General features: G+C 45.4%; 1 protein-coding gene across 1 annotated transcript in view; it reads left to right on the top strand.

Annotated features, from left to right (window-relative positions):
• Window positions 1-21,683, top strand: part of LOC144129603 (uncharacterized) — a 71,608-nt gene that overhangs the window by 39,253 nt on the left and 10,672 nt on the right. The window contains exon 2 of the mRNA XM_077663728.1: window positions 12,874-12,970. The gene's annotated coding sequence lies outside the window, so the exon portion shown is untranslated. The remainder of the gene's footprint in view (window positions 1-12,873; window positions 12,971-21,683) is intronic.

The following is a 21,683-nucleotide window of genomic DNA, read 5'->3' as shown; positions in this document are numbered from 1 at the left end:
ATCGCCGAACACTCCGTATCAACTGGCCACGATATTGACTGGGGTGGGGCACACGTGCTGGCAACTGAAAAGAATCTGTACCGTCGCCTTCACCTCGAATCATTATTCATTCAAACGACTAATCGCACCCTCAATCGCAACACTGGAAATCTAACTCCTGTATACGCACGCTCCCTGCGCCCTCTTTTCAAACGTATTTAATCCTGTTGCACTTTCTAATCCTTCTCATTGTGAACAAGGCTCCCGTACGGGAGCCGAAACGTCAATTTGTTGTTTTTTGTTTTTTACTTTTGGTCGGCGTCCTCCTTTTAAGTTTTGTTATCATCGTCCCCGACCAGACGAGTTTTCGTCCAACTCTCGACTTCATTCTCGTGATAACTCTTATTTTAAGTATCAGTGACATAAGCAGTAGCTGGCTCCCACATCCTCATCATCGTTGTGAGCCCTGCCACTTCTCTGCCCTGGCTATTTCAGGTGCTGCAGAGAAGAGCCAGTTTCGGTGACCACGTTTGACACCTGGGGTTCGGAAGGCATCAATCCAGCGGCTGATGCGGCCCAAACTGCCTGAAAGGCGATGCATTGGCCGCTGCCGCCTTAGCCACATTCGGAGTGATGGAATAATCTGGGTCCATATCAGCGGCCCTTTAATAACTGTGATGAACAAATTCACGTATGCAGTCAATGAATACTGCAAGGTGAGGGTCTCAGGCATTCTTCCCGATTTCTGAGGCTGTGCTTCCCGCCAGGCTGTGCTTGCAAATGCATTCAAGCTCAAGGGATACAGTGTTGCTATATCTGAAGACGTTTCCCGTACTCTCCGTGATAAGAGAAAGAAATTATGGGATTATGCCAAACAAAATGGCGAAAAAGGCGTGAAAGCAGTTCTGAAATATGATACGCTTCATTTGGGTAGTAGGCGTTTCCAATGGGACAGTGAAGCCGGCACCGTACGGGAACAATGACAAACCACTGTTCATTCTGCGGTGTGCCAGTCAGAATTTTGTCAATCGCCGCAGTATAAAAAATAAAGTCGATGACTTTCACTTTCTTCTTCGTACCGTCCAACCGACCTTTGTTTTGCGAACAGAATCGTGGCTCGATCCGACCATCTCAAGCGCTGAAATATTTCCTGACACGTACGAGTGTTTTCGTCGCGACCGTTGTGCACGTGGCGGAGGAGTGTTTATTTTGGTCCATAAAAGTGTCCCGTGCGCTCAAATGGAATTCTCTGATAGTGAACCTGAATTGGTTGTTTGCAAAGTACGACTGCCGAACGGGAAAGCAATGGTTCTTGGGTCATTTTATAGGCCTCCTGATCATTCTGTAAAGCAGCTAGTTGGCTTATCTCATTTTCTTGAAACCATTAACACTGAATGCCTTGTTTTAGGGCGGGACTTTAACCTTCCGGACATTGACTGGTCAGCTGACGAACCAAGAGATATAGCTCGAGGGAATCTATACTCAACTTTTTTTGACAATTTAGATTTCAGCACCTTTTGTCAGTATGTGCATGAGCCATCACGAACGGACGGAACTGGTCACGTACTCGACCTCTTGCTGTGTAACGTGCCTGATGCTGTATGCAATGTACAAGTGTTGCCTGGTTTGAGCGACCACAATATTATTCTAGCAGATTTATTAGTTCACTATGTGAAGGTTGCAAAACCACCTAGGCGAAAGATTTATGTCTACAGCAGGGCCAACTACGAGGCGATTAGTGCTGCTTTCGATTCGTTCTTTCCAACTTTTGATGAACTCGCGGATAACTTAAATATCGAACAGCTATGGAATACATTCAAACGAAAATTGTTCGAATACGTGAAGCTTTTATTCCATCAAGCGTTATATCAAGTAAGAGAGCTCGAGATAAACCCTGGTTTAACACCGAGTTACGTGCCCTTGTTCGCAGACAGCGACGAATGTATCGAAGATCGAAGATACAAGTTGTCTAAATCGCCAGAGTGTTTGGCCTTGCTGAAAACAATAAAAAATGAATTCAGACAGAAGTCTCACATCGCTAAAGACTTGTATTTTTCGAATTTAGGACAAAAACTTGTCAGAGATACCAAAGAATTTTGGAGATATGTGAAGCGTAATGGCAAGGATGACAGCTCAGTACCTGCTCTGAAAAATGATGAGATAATCATCCATGATGATGAGGCTAAAGTTGAAATGTTTAGCCGTTATTTTTCATCTGTGTTTTTGCCACCTAGTTCACGTTCTGTCTGTTTTGCATTACCTGTTGAAATAGATTGCATGCCGGAAGTTACTTTACGTGTTGACGGTGTGCGTAAATTATTGAAGGATTTGAATCAGACTAAGGCTTGTGGCCCTGATGACATTCCTGCCGCAATTTTAAGGAATTGTGCGGATACATTATGTCTGTATTTCACCCGGCTGTTCCAGAAGTCTCTTAATGAAACCGACTTGCCTGCTGATTGGAAGGTAGCGCGTGTCGTGCCCATACATAAGAGTGGTATGCGAAACTCCGTTCAGAACTACAGACCCGTTTCCTTAATCAGCATAACCTGTAAAATTATGGAGCATGTAATATATAGTTGCGTTATGGCCCATCTCACCAAACACAATCTCCTATGCACTAGTCAACATGGTTTCAGGCGTGGAGTTTCCTGCAGTACGCAGCTGGTGGAGTTCGTTCATGATTTGGCATCGGCAATCGATAAGCAACAAATTGTGGACTGCGTTTTCTTGGATTTCCGCAAGGCATTTGATGTTGTCGCGCACAGTCTTCTTCTCTCCAAATTGAAAGCGTATAACCTGGATTGTAAAGTAATTGCGTGGATTGCAGAATATCTGTCGTTACGAAGGCAGGCTGTTGTTCTGAACGGTATTTCTTCACAGTATGCACCAGTTACGTCGGGAGTTCCCCAAGGCTCAGTATTGGGACCACTTTTGTTTTTGCTGTATATTAATGATATTTCAGTTGGCATACAGTCTTCATTCAGGATGTTTGCCGATGATTGTGTTGTTTACAGAGTAGTAAATTCCACTTCTGATTCACAAATCCTGCAAACTGATTTAGATACTGTGGCAGACTGGTGTGTCCGTTGGGACATGTCCTTAAATATAAACAAAACTGTTCACGTCACCTTCACAAGAAAACGTGCTAATCATCCGTACAGGTATAGAATTAATGATTTTACTCTCAACATAAGCAAGTCATTTAAATATCTAGGCGTCTTTTTTACATCGGACTTACGATGGAATAAGCACATTAATTATATTGCGAATAAGAGAGCGTCACGTTTGGGTTTTCTACTCCGGAATTTTAGCCATTTACCAAGTAACTTAAAAACACAGCTGTATTTCAGTTATGTGCACTCCATACTTGAATATGGATGTGTTTGCTGGGACCCACACACATCTGAGTGTGTAGGAAAATTAGAGAAAATTCAGAATAGGGCAGTTAGATTTGTTCTTGGTAATTATAATTGGCAAGTTAGTATGACGGAAAGCAAACGAAAACTTAACTGGCAAGAGTTGAAGGACCGTAGCAGGTACATCAGTTTGAAATTTTTTCATGAGAGTTATTATTCAAAAACTGGCATAAACCGCGAACAATATATCCAGGCACGTCATTATATATCAAAGCGACTGGACCACTGCTTGAAGGTCAGAGAATTTTCTTGCAAGGGTGACGTCTTGCGTTATTCTTTTTTTTGTTAGAACTGTTCGGGACTGGAACAGTTTGCCATCGAGCATTGTATGTATTACATCTAACGAAGCATTTTTCCATGCACTGCAATAATTGCTTTATACCTATAAATGAAGTCTGTACCCCCTGCTGTAATGCCCTGCGGGGCGATGCAGGTAACTAATAAATAAATAAATAAATAAATAAATAAATAAATAAATAAATAAATAAATAAATAAATAAATAAACCAACTACATCTCTTGAGTGGGAGGGTTTTTCGTGTAATACATGTATGCAGCAAGGCAGATTGTGCATTCTGACCTCACTCATTATATTATTATTTATTTATGCTTATATTATTGAATCCTCCTATGCGTTTGTCTTGTTCGTTTGCTTTTGCACTTGAACCCTACTGTTTTATTTTTCAAAAAACTGCTGAAAAAAAATAGAGGGAAGGTTACGGTAGTCTATCGCAAAATTAGAGCAGAGTTTTTCACTTGCCACCTGCCCCCGCTGGAAGGTGGCGTGTTTCGCTGCTAGCCACCCTCCACTGCTCTTGCCGTGGCAGGTGGTGTTTCGCTCAACTGCTACCTGCCAAAATGTTGCCTGTCATACGCCGTAACACATCACCTGACAGGTGATGTATTACGCCGATGACGACACAGAACGCAGGAATGGGCGCCTACGAGCTGCGCTCTAGAGTGCACCAGCCAGTGAACATAGTAGCCGGGAAGTCCGCGTGAAATAGACAGTTTATTATTGTCTGCCCTCCATCTGAACAGCGCAGCCACACCTCTTGCCTGCAAGGAGTGCATGACGATGTGCATTTTTTTGTGCTTAACCGAGTGCGCAAGGAGAGCTTGCATAGTAATGTGTAAGGACCCATTCACACTTGGGAGTCGCAGAGGTCGCGCGACTGCTTTGGTCGAAAAGCGACAGGCGCAAACGGTCGCGTTGGTTGAAAAGCGACAGTCGCGGGCCAGTCGCTCGCTGCTCGATTTTGCAGCCCCGCGACTGCGAGTCGCAAACCGCTGAACCAATCAGCGAGCGAGCCGAGCTTTCGGCAACGACGCCGCTCGCGGGTGCGCCGATCGACGAACTGCTTGGCTGCCGTAGTCGTCGCTAAGCCTAGCCGGTTTCACGTCGATGCCGCAACTGAGTGCGTTTCGGAACTGACAAACGCTGTAACCAAGATGCCACTTTCGTCACGAATTTATTGTGAACCCCGTCTCATGGTAATATAAGAATATGCTCGATTTCCGCGACGCCTTCAGCAGTGGAAAAAGCAGACGCCAGGCGATCGAGCCGCTTTGGGCAAGAACAGCAAAGCGCGCCTATGAGAAGAAAATTGCTTGTATCCAGCTGCTCGGTATTGGTCAGCGATCCTCAAAATTGATTCATTTTTAAATTTCGACTTCCCAGAGCATGGAATGAACGGGAACAAACAACATACTAGCGAATTTTTCTGACGCTAGCGGCCGGCATCTAGGCTGGCTGGCAGGCCACTTGTACGGCCGCGGTGCACATTGCCGCTACATCCTCCTCTTCGCTCAGGTCGTCGCAGTACATTGCTAATATCGAGGGACCAGAGCACTTTCGAGGGCCTAGCGCTAGTGCAGGAGTCACGGCGAATGCAGACAAAACTCTCGAAAGCGCGCGAACGGCGACATTCCCAAGAGTTCTCATTTCAAACGAGATTCGAAAGAGAAGGCGAAACACAGGTCCCCCTTGAAGTGTGAACATTGGTGTTGTCGAACTGCGGTGTAGTCGCAAGCTACTGCTGGTCGCGCGATCTCTGCGACTCTCAAGTGTGAATGAGCCCTAAGAGAGGCATATAAAAAGAAAAATCAATCTGTAAATGGCATTTGCAGTCCTGAGAAGAGATCCAAGGGCAGATTTCTCGGGACCTCGCGCTGGAAATGTATGTGGCTGGGTTGTCAGCTTGCTAATGTTTGCACATTCCTGCAGCGGACCACTTAGAGTTGTTGGATGCCTGCGCTTCACTTCTTCTAGTGCTCCATTTCTTGCAGTTTATTTGTCAAGGCTACACTGCTCTTCGCTTAAGTATGCCAGGTGTTTCAGCCGAGGTGAACCAAAATTTTTGAAAATGGGCTTTTTCAGGCAAGACGGCAGCTATGGCTTGAGAAAATTTGGGTTTTTTTAACTAGTTACGTGCACTAGAAGGCTTGCTTTGCCTACGTGCTTTTCTGAAGAGCATTTGTTTTGGCACGATGTAGCCAAACTTTGTTGAGCCACGGCGCTTAGGACAAACGTGTTTGAAATTCTGAAAACTGATATCGCTATTACTAAAGACCGGCTACAAGACTCTAATCGCGACCAGTGGCCTAACGGCTATAGTTCGAAAGGTAACTATAAGAAATAGTTATATATTATAACTATTTATTATTATTTACATTATCGAGGGCATTTCAAGCACATGTGCCTTGTACACAGATTCATGATCACAAAACTCCAAACCTATATGTGGAGCATGAGGAAAACCTATATTTAGAACCTATATGTGGGAGTTATGGAGAGAGCTCATAACTTCCTGGTGCACAAAACTTGAATAATCTAAGAAACCAGCATTTTATCAAGCTTTTGTCTAGCTTGTTATCTTTGACTTCAGGAGAATATGTCTTAGTAGATCCTTCAGGTTACTAAAAAGAGTTTTGAATAAATCGTAGGTACCTTAATTACTATTCTAACGTGTGCCCACCTATAGCGTGTTTTCAGAATTGTATCTGATTGTTACGAACGTGCAGTGTTGAATTTGTTTTAATGAAAAACTACCTGAGGACCATGTGAATAGAGTACTTGGGAAATTTAGTCCTTTAAGAAAACTGAAATTTGTCACGCTGTGTTCGACGTGTGATAGTCATAGCTGCTTTTGTAGCTTCAAACCCTACATGATGATAATCAGCACGAACGCATTGCAAGCCCAAGCATCAAACTATGGATTTGCTTACATCCACTTCTGATACATGAATATGTGCTTTTTGTAATGTTAATTTCGGGCAGTGCACAATTTTTTCTCAACATGAGATTTTCAACGTTTTATTGTGGCAGTTGTTTTGGATGATGCACTCAGGATGGCAAAAGTCAACACAGTCGACCCCAGACATATCGGACCCGCATGTATCGAATGATTGTTTATGTTTAACAGTCAGAGCACCACCTTGAAACTTCCTTGCTAAAGGTCGGCACTGTTTGCGTTTTTCGACCAGTGCTCCAGGGGTCACTTGCCACGCTTGGAGACATGTCTGCTGCGTGGCTTTGGACACCTGCTGACAGCATTGGCATTGTGATACCACGCGAAGAAGTAAACGCTAAACGCGGGGTTTGCTTCAGGGTAGCCTTCGATCTCTCGTATTCTTTTACGACGTGATACCTCGGTCATGCGAGAAAGGCAACTTTCGGTGCACAGCTTGTCGTTTGGTAAAACCAACTTGTCTGGCCAAAGGCTGGCAGCAGCCCTAGCCTGGTGTGCTTCGCTGCTGATCGGTGCTGTGGAAACCATCTGTATCTTAATTTTAATGAGAGGTTATTCTAATTATGGTGTCCTGGCAACAGGATTAGACCTCTTATGACAAAAGGAAGTGACTAATTTCAAAGCACTGTCTGCTGCGGCTTTGAGGCAGAGCGAGCTGGGCCAAACGACGCCGAGCGAGTGGTGCGCTGTCAGCATACTGGCTAGCGGCGAAGTGTCGCAAGAAGCGTGTCGCTAGCGTGGATGGCACCAGATGCAGCATATTCATGCATCTGTTTCGCCATCTCATCAGAGAGCGAAATATCTGGGACCGGCTGTCTTCTCGGACCCTCTGTCAATTCTTGCCCTTCTCTCGGTCTCTCACTGTTGCAGTACCAGTTGAGGTTTGTCGACTTTGGTAATGAAGACCATGCATACCTCTCGGAACTGAGGGACTTGGACAATCTCGGGGAGTTTGTCGTCTGGCTTCTATACCAGGCATGCTTTTAGCCTCTTTTACTGCTTCAGCAGTATTGCTTTATAATGACCCAAAAGCCCCTTTGTCCAAAGCTCTCCACCTACCTGCACTCAAAAAGCCACCACTCGCCCTCCAGAAGAGGCTTTTTTGAATATTCGATTGAATAGTAAAGTATTCATCTCAAGCGAATAACATTTGTCGAGTGCTCGCTTCGTATTTTTTCATTTCTTTGCTTGGTACAATGCTTTCTGTGTGTCTCCATGCATGGGCCGCAGACTGTGTCGAGCTAATCTTTATGCTTGTTTCTCTGTAGCCCCTCAGCACCGTTGATGGTGAAAATAAACTGATCGATGCATTTCCTGCGGGATGGCAACGCAGTGCGCACACAGCTAAAAACAGCAACCACGCGACAGTCGCAGTTAAGGTGGGACATGGCTCTTTCGGGCCGAAAATTCGCGAGAAAAAAACGGTTTTTCAATTTTGTTATATTCGGAGTCGCGAGGTCATTTTGCACCTGATGTCAAATTTTTGGAAAGAATTAACCAGTATTTACTTTAATAGCCATTTAATTTTTCGAAAGCGCACGAGTTGCCTTTAAGATACACAATATGCTCAATGCGAAGAAAATAAGCAACTTGTCGTGAGCAATTTCAAAACTGTGGGCCGTCTTTGCAAACTATTTTGTTTCAACATGGAGTTGTGTGGCCAGCATGAAAAGAATAAAGGTCTGCACAGAAATGTATGTTTTAGAAGGCAGCATAAAGTATGAAACTCGTGATGCCACCATAAAAATTGGTGATATGAGCCTTAGAACATGAAACCAATTAATGTACCGAAGAATAAAATAAATTAATATGCCCTACAGCAGTACTTTACTGTGAACTATTTAATGCGGACTTGGAAGGACCAGAAGAATCATCCCAGTTCTCCGAAGGTCAGATTGTAATGGCCTCCCAAAAACCTGCTTAACTAATCTGTTCACATCATGGAAAACGAATTGGGTGAAAAGTTCGGGAATGCTCGTGTTCTTGAGAACGACTTTTCTCGGCTACAACCATTTTTTGCAGTTCAGTTAAATGCTGTACTATGTGCGCACTATCGGGAGTGTCAAAGCAAAGGTGCTTGAAAATAATTAACACCTTATCAGCGGTCTATTTGAAAGTTTTGAAGCAGCACTGAAGCCTCTCAAGCAGCGGCTTCACATAAAAAGGCCACTCAAGTGGTTTTATAATTCAATGAGCCTAGAGGTATCGAAAGTGTGGTATTTGCAAAGGAAGCTTGCTCTTTTATTGCGGTGGCGTTTGATATGGTGATGTAATCGCCAATTAAACCCTCAACTGCGTTCAGTTCCTCAGCGATGTTTTCTGGTAGGTACGGGGCACGTGATGACGTCATAAAAGAGCTGTATATTTCCAATGCAGGAACGCTTGTTGTAAAGAAAACAAATGCCATCGAAGTTAGTGCCTATGGAGCCTTGCTTGGTAACATTCAACGAGGCACGGCAGTTCTGGGGGATAACAACAGGTGTTTGAAGTCTTCCTGAATGTGACGTTATATCCGACCTTCTCTGCGCTGGTGCTTGAGAAGAAACTTACACACTGTCGTGGCTTTAATCAGTCATTCACCACCACCTTAAACGACAGGAAAAAAAAACTTGTAATGCTTTACTGATAGGCTTCATGCATTTGCATCCTTGAATTTCATCTAACGCTCCAAAAAGAAAAAGATCACTCGAACTGCCCTTGAAGAAGGCTTCTTTGCAAAAACTGCAAATAGCACTCGATGACTGTGCAACTTTACTGCACTTAAGGGGTGGAGACGCCACTTTGTTGGTTAGCGGGTTTTTTCTTTCAAACATTGGGTATTGCCCCAGGACACAATATGTGCACGGTGATTCATATATATGTGCAATAAATTATAATTGCATTATTTATCAGGGGCATTTTCAGTTTTGGTGGGTGAGCATTGGGTTTTGTTATGACGTCACTCCAAGGAAGAGCAGCAAACCTGGTCATGTGGGCCCCAGAATTAGTGTGACAAATGTACCGCTGCATCATCTGCTCTCGTACACATGCTGTGCATACCAGGGCCTTTCGAAATGCTTGCCAGGGCTGTGATGTGCTGTGCAAAACGAAGCCGTTGAGGTGTGACATCAAGTTCTGATTACAAGCAGCTCGCTTGGGCTAATATTTGTGAGAGTACCGCGTATGCCAACGGGGTTTCTGCATTTTATTTAGCTTTGTGACGCTGATTCTTGGCGGACGGCTGTGTTGGTGGCCCGCAGCCGGTAGCGCGTCAGTCAGCCGATCCCCTGGTCACATTACAACACATGTCTTGCGCGAGTGCAAAATTCCCCCAGAAATGCACTCGTGACGACTACTGCGCTTCGACGCTATCTTTGTTAATGCCTAGGCAGCAGTTTCGTGTTCGTTCTGCATATGTGAAGTTACGTTCAACCTAGGATGAATCATCTTTTTTATTGCACCAGTTGTACATTTGTTTCTTTACTCTGTGCAGTAGCTCAGTAAGAATCGCTGCTGAAAGCAAACACTAGCCTGGGGAACGCTTCATAACCAGATTGCTGACACCACGCGCATGTCCTGTGTTTCCATCATGGAACTGCTTTTCCCAATGTATCCAATACTTGGACACTGGAAACCAATACCATACTAGAAGCTTGGCCCCACAGTGGCATCTGCAGCGTGCAGACGTTGGTGAGTTGCTACACCACGGGTTCCTGGCATCTGCAGGGGCATCCCCACAGGAGGATTATGGTGAGCAGTGCTTCACCACGGACCCGAGCACCCGCGCTTAGCCGTGCGTGGATCAGCCGTGTCCAGGGAAAAGGGGATCCTGGTGGTTGAGCCGATGCAAAGTGTTTAGACGTTTAAGGCCCCTGTGCAGTGGCAACACACAACTTTGGCCCCAGTTTCCTATGCACGGCACCTCCGGCCTGACTGAACCGGGGAAATCGGCAGTCGCCCGTTCGTGTCCTCACCTCCATCTTTTCCTTCCAATCTTTTTCTCACAACTATCCTGTCTTCTCCTCTCTTATTGACCTTTTCTAAGCGGTGAGGGTTAATTCTGTTTAGCTATCCGGAGTTACTTCATACTGGGTTTTAGTGGCGGGGTACAGGTGACTGTGGCAGGACAATTTTCGATGTTCCTGTCCTGTCCCCTTGTTGGGCCCCATGGTGGGTGCCGGACATCGCAGCCAAACAAAACATATTTTATGGCTTCACCACTTTCACACGATGATCGCCATCGCCAAAAAAAGGCAGACTGATGTAACCTCAGAAGTTTTCTTGAAAAGGAAACCTTTTACCAAATAGTACATAACTCATAGTGAATGAAAAGAAAAGACAGCCAGAATGATTTCATCCTACCTTGTTGAAAAGTCTCTGACAGAAGATTTAGGCCTGGGCTACAAGGCGAAGAAGTTGGCCAGTAGTGATCTGTTGCTCGAAATCAGCGACAACACCCAACTGCCAAAACTCTCTAACATTGTCTCGTTTGGAGAATCCCCAATAGCTCTCACACCCCACCAGTCCCTGAATACTGTGCATGGTGTAATATCTGACAATGACCTCATCTGTCTTATAGAAGAAGAAATATTGGAAGTACTTAAGAACAAAACATATCTAACATACACAGGATAAAAATCTAAAAGATAACCAAGAAATCCCCACAAAGTACATCGTCCTCACCTTTGCCTCCTTTACACTGCCTGACTCAATAGACGTAGGATACATGAAAATACCTGTTCATACATCATACATTCATCCCAAACCTACACATTTGCTTGAGGTGCCAACGGTTTGGGTAAAGCTCACAGAGCTGCCGGGGTCGGGAAACGTGCAAAAATTTTCCACCAAGGATGTCTCCGAAAAATGCACTGCTTCACGTCACTCTATGAACTTTGGCTTAGATCACCCAGCCTATTCATGATCATAACATCATGGAAATAGAGAAATAAATCATTACACTGAAAACAAATAACAAAATTGCATTCAAAGAGGCAAGAGAACAAATGAAAGCGGGCAAGCTTCTTTTCATAGCTCAAAACACAAACTTTGCCGATGTGGTGCGATGGCGTGGTGCACCACACGATTTTCCATTGCCTGCCCAGCCCTCGCCAAGTGGGGTGCCATCAGGTTTATCCATCCCCCTGGCAGAGGAAGCAAAAGCTGCCCTGCCAACTTCGAAGGAGGCTCTGTCGACCTCGGTTGGCCCACAAGGTCTCTTCCAACCAGGATAGGCCTGCCACTCATACGCCAGTGGCTTCATGGGATTTCAGCGCCTCCTTCGAGGAGATATATATCACCCCAGCATGGCTGTGTTGGAGGGGCGGTGTAACTCTTTCAAAAGAAAAAATAAAGCTAGGAATAATGCCTCCTGGATACTTACCTTCCCAACACCCAACGTGCTCATGGCATTTTTGGTTCAATGGTACTGTGGAGGAATGATGAGAAACTACACAGGCATTGAAGAGATACAGAGAGGCCCAGTTTTGCGAGGGAAAAAAGGTGCTTGAGGAAATTGTAAATTGTTAAGCTTTTGAGCCTGTTCTATCAGTCAAATTTCTCATAATACTTGTTGAAGCAATAATCAATTCTAACTTTATACATCCAAAAGACTGAGGTACAAATATATACCACTTTTGAGGACCTTTTTCGAGGTCATTTGCACAATTGTGTGCCCCCTTTTTTCTGCAAAACCAGGGGTTGAAATGGCCTGAAAGTGCTGTCATGGAATTCATAGGATCATTTTGAGTGCAATTTTGTCATTTGTATGCATACAGCTCGCACCTTTTCAGGGTTTATCTTTTTTCGCAAAACTCCTAATCTTGATCGCTCCTCATGCCCGGAAGGTAGGCAGCTGTAATTTTTTTGAGTGTGCTGGTTGCTCAAAGACATAGCTGGACTCGGCCTAAGAAGTCAATTGTCTTGCATACTGTGGGATATACTATGGACCCTTGTTAATTCAACCTCTCTTTATTCAGACTTGTGATTTATTGAAACGTATACTTTGGTTCTGTCAGCATCAAGTGTATAAAAGGGGCTCCACTTAAATCAAACTGCACATTTCAGACCAATTCTTAGACCCTTTCAATTTATAATTTATTGAGTCAACTGCACAAGCTCATGATTAGTACTGCTATGGTAATGGTTGGTGAACAAGAGCAGTAGCCGCATGAATGAGTCTGAGTGCTTGCATAACCACAGAATCTGTCTAAGAAGCCCGTACTATTGTCCTCTTTTTTTTTCCAGAGCTGAATAAAGGTGGCCCGTGCTGTGCTAATGACCTTGTGGCCACCTTCCAATTTGCTGACATGGTCCTAACCTCTTGGCATTGCACAAAAAATAGGTGAGGTCATATTTGTTTCTCTGTGTGCAGATATTTTTGTGGGTTAGGTAGATCTTGTGAGCCACTGGACGTTTGTTCCTTGAGCAGGAAGAAAATGCCAAGCAGTACCAAGAACAGAGGTGGTTGAACTTAGTTTTGTTGGAGGGCACTAATGGCCACACATCAGATTAACACTAGGCAGTTTGCAGTAGCACCACAGTGCCACTACCTTTGAAGCTGGATGCATCCTCTGGCGCCTGTGCTGCATGTACGTGTTCTGTATTCACCTGCGGGTCAGAAACGTGGAGGATAATGAAAGGGATTCAACTTAAATTGAGGACCACGCAGCAAGCTGTAGAAAAAAAATGATAGGTGCGGTGGTGGCAAAACTTTATATAGCAAGAGAATTCCTGGCCTGCAGGCTACCGGGTAACCGTACGATCCCACTCATGGTATAAATATTCATGTGATGTTGTCCATGACATATGTGGCCTTGATGATAGGGATCTTTTGTTAGGCCAGGTCCACTAACTGTTCAGCGACAGGAGAGAGCAGAGTTGCTGAAGGAACACGCGTTAATGAAACAAGAAAACTTTTTGTAGGCAGGGCATGTAATGTGAAGTCAAAATAACCGATGGTCTTTAAGAGTAAAGAAATGAATTCTAAGAGATGGCACGCATATTAGGGTGCAGCAGAAAGTTAGGCAGATTGATGAGATTAAGAAGTTTGTGGGGATAATATGGCTGTAGCTGGCACAGGACAGAGTTAATTTGAGGCACTTGGGAAAGGCCTTTGCCCTGCAATTGGCATAGTCGGGCTGCTGCTGCCAATGATAATTATGTATATCAGAACTGGTCTGTCTTTATGGGTTGAGCTTTTAACTTTTTAAATTTTGCACAATTTTTCCGGTGTTTATTTCAAAATGTAAGTTTTAACGTTTTTTTTTGCTGGAAGTTGTTTTTGAGAACGGTTATTTATTCTGCCAGTCCTGCGGGGTAAGAAGTCACTTCAAGTATAACATGGCATTTAAGTCAGTGGGAAGAGTTTATGTACTACTAATTAACATGCAAATGGTAGTACTTAATGCTCCACTAGCTACCATCATTACAAAAATAAAGCAAGTTAACTGAGATAGCTTGGCAATAAAAATGCAAGCGGAAAGTTTACATCTAAGAATTCGGTTGATGTGTTCTCGTTGCGTTGTTGCGCCGGGTTCAGCAAAAGGACTGGCCATGATGTGGTCTGCTTGTGTATGGCAGAGATGGAACCAGCAGTACGTCTGTCGGTGTTTGAAAGCAGTGCACAGCTCTGTTCTGATGATAGCAGCAGTCTGTTGGCGGAACTCATAAACTAAAACTGCTGCCTGGCTGTTATTCATGGTTATGGTTTATGCAGGTTTAACGTCCCAATGTGACTCAGGCTATGAGGGACGCTGTAGTGAAGGGCCCTGAAAATTCTAACCACCTGGGGTTCTTTAACATGCACTGACACCGCACAGTACGCTGGCCTCTAGAATTTCCTCTCCATTCAAATTCGGCTGCCGCGGCCGGGACCGAGCCGACGTCTTTCGAGTCAGCAGCCAAACACCATAACCTGTAAGCCACCACTGCGGCTGTCTGTTATTACACACAGGGCTCTGCTCATATCTTCATCATGCCTTCCATTACGCCCTCATTATATGTGCATGGGCTACATAAGATGATACAAAACGATGGGGTTTTAGAGAATGGTTGCCCCACCAGTGGCACTTCAATGGAGGCCCCCTTCGGGTATCCCGTGTGATTTTGTGCAAGTCAGCTTTCCTAGATGTCACAAGTGATCTGAACATGATGGAGCTCTCACTTGAGTTTTGAATTTGAGAGAACTAGGGCTATAGATTTGGGCATTTGTTATGAAAAAATATATCGGTAGGATTAATTGAAAAACCAAATGCTTTCACTGTGTTTGTTGACTGGTGGTCAGCCACCTTGTTATCATCTGCAGAAGCCCGCTTGGTGTTGTATGAGATTCAAACCGATCAGAGTTCAAATGTCTGAGGTCCACGCCATGAATAACTGAGAAGAAAGCAAAGAGGATGCCTTCAAACTTATCTTAACATTTTATACTTTTAATTTGCCCACATAGTTTTTTGCCACGGACTAATTTTTGAAAATCAGTGCAGTATTCGATCACTGCCAAGTATTCGTAAATTTTCGAATATCCATTCCTCGAATAGAATGTGAAACAAACAACAAATATGTTGGTACATTTGACGACCGATTTTTTAGACCCTCTAGCGACCGCGATAACGAACGAAAAATCAGGCTGTCTTGAAAATCAAATTTCACCGAAAAAAATTCCGAGCTTATTGCTATTACGCTGGAGGAACACGTCACTTGAGTTGCACACATTCTAAAGCTCCTAATGACTAAATTTCGCCGTGCGATACGTGCACAGAAGACGGGCGGCGACCGCTTTCATGAGCTCGGCCTGGCTGTGCTGCCCTCGGCATGTCGCTAATGAACGCACAGGTTGGGGCAAAGTATAAAAAGGAAAGCGAACACGCCGCTGTGGGAACTGCATTACGCCATAGTACAATTGGCCCAGAATGAGAACGCGAAGGTGGCAAAACAATAAGAACCCAGAAACGGCTGTAGCAAGCGCTCCGTCGGTGTTGGCCTCCGTCATTAGGCCTAGCGACTAGAGCCAAAATCTGCAACGTATTCGGCGATGTGCACTCTGCGGTGACTTGCGTATAATGAGGGCCGTCTTGCCTGCCATCGAAACGCCAGTTGTTTACGGTTTTACGATAGAAAAGTCAGGGTTGCGGTGCGTTTTGCCGCGGGTATGCTGACCTCGCTTTGAAATGCACCACTATTTCCTCCCGCGCTCACCGTCTCCGTGAAGCCGTGTGCCTCCCACGCGCTTCGCTGCTACTTCTTTCCGTATTCGAGACGAAAGACTCGGCATAGATGAGTTCCGCGAACTCTGACTGCTTTTCAAGTTCGTGCGCCGGAAGACGTTCAAGAACCGTACAAATTCGACACCATGCTGGCGCAATGTGTAGACTCGCACAGAATTTCAGTATCGCAAGATACCCCCTTTAAGCTTGAATTTCATTTTATTTGATCACGTTTTCAATCTCTCTTGCAGTTTGAAGTGATGTGGTTCCACTGTACACATTATATGGTGGCTTGGGTATTGACGGCGAGTGCGAACGAGGTCCGAAATATCGAGCAGTCATGTGCATTAGGTTTGAGATTTCAGGAGCTCTTATACATTGTTTCCATCGGCCATGTCGCGGTGCCGCAAAAAGTTCTAATGATCAAGCGTGTCCGAAAAATGAGGTTTCAGTATTGTTTGTCGTCGACTGTATTCGAAATTTCGTATTCGCACACCCCTATTAGAGAGGCAAAGGGAGTTGACCTAGTAAAAGTCATCCAATCTCGGCGTCAGTATTTGTATAGGCATAAACTCGCAAGACCACTAACCTATAGTTAAGAACTGCTATCTCCTGAGCTGTGCGGATGCGGAGGCCGGTGACAACAGAAAATTTTCTGTGCAACTTAGGAAATCTTCGTGGAGATTTGATCATTGCCTAGAAAGAGAAGAAGGGTTGCCATTGCAGGCACCTCACAACCATTGTTTTGCAGAACTTATCACTTTGCCTCAATAGGCGCGAAAATCAGCATGTTGGCGATGGTAAAAACAATATTTTCGTCAAAATTCACTAAAAGGTGTTGTTTTGTAGATCGAGTGAGGTCTCCATTGCGCTTTTTTCTTTCCCTGCTTCACTGCTGGGCGCTTGATGTGGCCAGGAGCCCTTGGCGCTCGGCGACTTCCAAAGCGCTGCTCACGGAACGGAATTGGGTCCTCGGGTCGGATCTGAGCACCGCAACCTCCCAATCATCGCGGTTTTGGAGCTGCAGGTACATCGGTGGTGTGTCCCGAAGACATTCATGCAGTATTTGCGCTACGTCGGCCCAATCTTGACCACATAGCTTACACTGGGGCGAGAATACTCCCGGATACATAATGGAAAGTGTTTGTCTGGAGTTGTCTCCAGGCCACCTGCTGAGCTTTGGTCAAAGACTTATCGGCGTTGGGTATTTAAGTCTATTACTATAATAGTGCATAGTTATGTTGTGATACGTGACCATGCGCTCCCTGGCCGGCCTCAGATTTGGGCAGGTCATGGTCCGGTTGACGAAACCTCGGGCAAAACCGTCGGCTGCTTCTTTCCCCGGGTGGGACGAGCGCGCAGGCACCCAGATGATTTTAATCTGGCGGATAGGTGCTACATTGGACTGTCTCTCAAGAATAGACATGGTGGCAGCATTGACTCTGTCTTTCGCAAAATTTCGCACGGCTGTCTCGGAATCGCTGAAAATATATTCAGCTCCCTTGAGGCGATGGCCTGAGCGATATCTGCCTCCTCGGCCTCTTAAAAGTGGCCGCTGCAAGGAGGTTGCCCGAGTTGCCGACTATCCCTATTGCGAAAGCCGCTTCCTGGTTATGATACTCCGCGACATCAATGTAGACCATCTCCTGGAACTGAGAATAGTTCTTGTGTAGTGCTTTTGCCTGCGCCTTCCGCCTTGCGGCGTGGTGTTCAGGGTGCATGTTTTTGGGGATGAGTTTAATATAGAGCTGTTTGTGTATATCGGTGGGGAGCTGGCCTATGGGACTATGTGTGGATTCGTATCCAATCTGCAATTCTCACAGTGTACTTCTTCCCCCTAGGGTTTTCGATGGACACTCGTACTGAGCCACACCATGGGCTTCCACCATTTCTGCCATCGTATTGTGTATCCCTAGCTGTAGAAGTCTCAGTGGGTGTACACTTGGGGAGATGAATGGCTGATTTGTAGGTTTGCCTGATGAGGCACTCTACTTTGTCCTTTTCTGATTGATGGAGATATAAGTAAGGCATAGAATATAGAGTATAGGTATAGAAATACGACTCAGGGTGAAGGCTTGAACCAACCCCCTGAGGTCCGCCTCCTTCATATCCTTTTGCTTGTTCCTAATATGCCAGATTAGCCTGTTTTTCTGGCTGACGTAGCCAATGAGTTTGTTAGAGTGACAGTATTCCTACCGTTGTTTTGAATGGGCATGCCTAGAACACGGAGGGTAGCTACCTCTGGAACCGGGACCCTGTCTACATGCACTAAAAAGGGTAGGGGAGTGCTTTTGGGCAAAGGGCGACTCCTGATCACCAAGAGCTCTGATTTTTGTGGGGAACATGGAAGACCAACGCTGCCGGCATAGAGGACGACAGTGTCACCCGCCGCCTGCAACGTCTCCTTCATTTCTCCATCCCTACCCGTCGTGACCCATAGAGTGACATAGTCGGCATAAAGAGAGTGTGAGAGGTTGGGGATGGCCGAGATAGCTCTAGTCATCAGGTTTAGGGTGATGTTAAAGAGGAAAGGCGAGAGTACCGACCGTTACGGGGTTCCTCCACTACCTAGGGGGAAGGTGTCAGATTGCAGAGTCCCTATCTGTATCTCTTCCGTCCTGTCAGACACGAAGGCTTTGATATAGCTGTGGACTCGTTCACCTACATTGAGTCCGAAGAGTGCGGTTAGTATCGCCTCGCTGTCGACATTGTCGAATGCCTTGGAGATATCAAAAGCCAGGATTGCCCTATTTCTCTTCCTAAGGATTGGGCCAAGCACTTTTTTACGAAATGCAAAGCATAGTGTCCTGGGTCGTGATATGAGGTCAAAAGCCTAGCATTGTGTCTGGGAAGTGACTGTTGGCGTCCATGTGGTCCTGGAGGCGGTTGAAGACCACATGCTCGATCAGCTTACCCATGCAAGATGTAAGCGAGATGGGTCTGAGATTCTGTAATGCTAGCTTCTTGCCGGGTTTCGGAATGAAGACAACGTTCGCGTGCTTCTAGGATTGAGGGAGTTCCCCTTCCCGCCAGCACTTGTTCATGAAGTCGGTGAGCGCCCTCACTGACTTCCCGTCGAGGTTGCTCAGGGTGCGATTTGTGACTCCATCCTTGCCAGGAGCGGAAGAAGTACGGGGTCTGTGATGGGCTGAAAGCACTTCTGACTCCACAATTTCCTCGTCCGGTCCAGGATTGGCGATACCCTCATAGCTCTGGACGGGTTCCTGAGGGGACATGTCTAAGTATGATTTGTTACGGTACCATGATTTGTTACGGTACCAAGCAGCAAGATTTGTTGCGGTACCATTCCCCTGTGCCGATGGGGTAGTCTGCAGGCACAACGAAAAAGTAGAACTGCAGAGTAAATCAAGGAATTGCACCACCCATATCATATTATATCTCGTTTTGCTTCAGTATCTCACATTATCACCTTTTGCCACTATTTTAATCCATGTCTCGGTTTTCGGGACTGTAGTATGCTAGCAGTGGGTAAGAGAGCATATTTGACAACCACTCGTATTTGATGAGGGCAAGTGTGCAACAAAACACTGGGTAGTTTGTGACTAAAATGATTAAATTTGTGCCATGATTGCAGTTTTGTGTTCAGATTGCTTTCACTGGCACTCTAGAGCTCAATAATCAAGACCCTTGCAGGTCGACATCAGTAACCATGGCTTGGTAGCCCTTTCAAGTTTCTTTGTCTACATGATGCATTTGTCACATCCCCGCAGGGGGGCGTCTGCAGCTTGCAGGCATTGGTGAATGTTAACACGGGTTCTTGAGCATACAGAGTTGTCTTTTCCTATCCTCCCTCATCTTTCGCTTTCCTATCTTCTTTCTTACAACTTTAGTGTGTACTCTGCTCTTCTCAGTTTTTTTCACTTTTCATATGTGGCGAGGGTTAACCTTGTGTGCCCAACTACTCTGAGTAGTCATATTTAGTTATAGTTAGGGTGCACAGCTGGCGTGGGCAGGGCTTGCTAGCAAGTTCCTGTCCCGTACCCTAGTTGGGCTCCGTTGTGGGTGGCTGGCACTGTAGCCGAAAAACACAAATATTTTATGGCTAACCATCTCTCAGCAACTAATCGCCCTCTCAAGAGAGGGTGAACCAAGGGAACTGAAAAGTTCATTACACAAAGAAACAAAGTTTTCCTAAGTTTCAGGTGATTCACAGCGAACAAACAGCAAAATCTGCCAGAATAATCTCCCCATTAATCGTAGAGAAATGTCTAACGGGTGCCTTGGGCTTAGACCACAAGGTTACAAAAATGGCTAGTGGAGACCTCCTGCTCGAACACCGAGATAGTGTCCAACACTCAAAACTTTCCAGTATTGTGTCCATGGGTGACATACCTGTCTCCTTCACTGCCTACCAATCCCTCAATACAGTCTGTGGTGCAATTTCAGAGAACGATTTTCTCCACCTCACTGAACAAGAAATCAAAGAAGGGCTTGCTGAACAAAACGTCTTTGATGTCCACAGGATAAAAAAATAAAAAAGTGGTCAAAGAAATCCCAACAAAGCACATAGTCTTCACATTTGCACATAGTACTCTCCCAGACTCAATTGAAGTGGGTTATCTAAAAATAAATGTGAGACCCTACGTTCCTAACCCTCGAGGATGCTTTAACTGACAGAGGTTCGGCCACGATTCACAGAGTTTCCACGGTCGTAAAACTTGCGGGAAATGTGCTTCAAAAGATAACTCTTCTGATGACTGCGATGGCGCCCCACACTGTACAAACTATGAAGGATACCATGGTGCATACTTCAGGGCATGTCCGTCCTGGAAGAAAGAAAAAGCATCAATCACGCTCAAAACTACTGAAAACATTTCTTTCAAAGTAGCAAGAAGGCCATGCACACAAACAAGCACATTCTCCTTCACAGCAAAAACAAAGTTCGGTGATGTGGTGCGTGGGCGCTGCACACCACAACAGGCTTCCGCACCTGCCCAGGCCACTCACAGTGAACCTGTGGCAGGGCCATCCGCGCCCTTGGGTGTAGTAGGTAACACTACACCGCCAACACAAAAATGAGGCCTCGCAGACCACCGGGTCGGTGGCCCTCAAGACCTCCTCCCACAAGTCGAGGTCTAACTCTGCACGCTCGTCCAGCGCCTCTGCAGAGGTGATGGACACGACCCAGGGCAGCCCCATGCCATCCACGTCGGGTGGTCGGCAGAGCTCTCTGGATCGGTGAAAAAAAGGAAGGCTCCGAGTCACGGGGCACTAAACAATTTGATTTAGGTTTTCACTTCATCGAAACACAAAATTAAGATGGCTTTCATAATTCAGTGTCACTGTAGAGGACTTCTGATCAACTACAGCGACATAAAAGACATGCTTGGAGCCCACGCTCCTGTCGCTATATGCCTAGAAGACACACATTTAGGACCTCAAAAAATAATATCCTCAAGAATTATACTGTTTTCCTTCGTGACCGAGAGCAGGCGAGCATGCTGTCAGGTGGTGTCGCCATCATACTGAAGAACGCTGTCCCGGCGCTGTAGCAGCTTCTCTGCTTGAAAACATTAACAGTGTGCTCTGTATGCATTGAGGCTCAGTAAAGGTTAACTTTCCATGACTTAGAGGTTCTTCTAGAGCAGCTACCATAGCCATACCTGGCAGTTGGATACTTTAATGGACATTCTTGTTTTTCGGGAAGCGAGAAAACTGACGCTAGAGGGCAGCTTATAGAAGATTTTATTCTATACACTATTGTCTGTTTGCTAAACTCGGGTAAACCTACAAACTGTTCTCCAACCTCGAGGAAAATGAGTGTTTTAGATTTGTATTCTAGTTCACCGTTTGTTTTTAGTGATTTTAACTGGAGTATTTTATATAATCTAT

Source organism: Amblyomma americanum, chromosome 1 (assembly GCF_052857255.1).
Source record: "Amblyomma americanum isolate KBUSLIRL-KWMA chromosome 1, ASM5285725v1, whole genome shotgun sequence".
Taxonomy (NCBI): domain Eukaryota; kingdom Metazoa; phylum Arthropoda; class Arachnida; order Ixodida; family Ixodidae; genus Amblyomma; species Amblyomma americanum.
The sequence above is the reverse complement of the archived record's forward strand: the minus strand, read 5'-3'. Positions and strand labels throughout refer to the sequence as shown.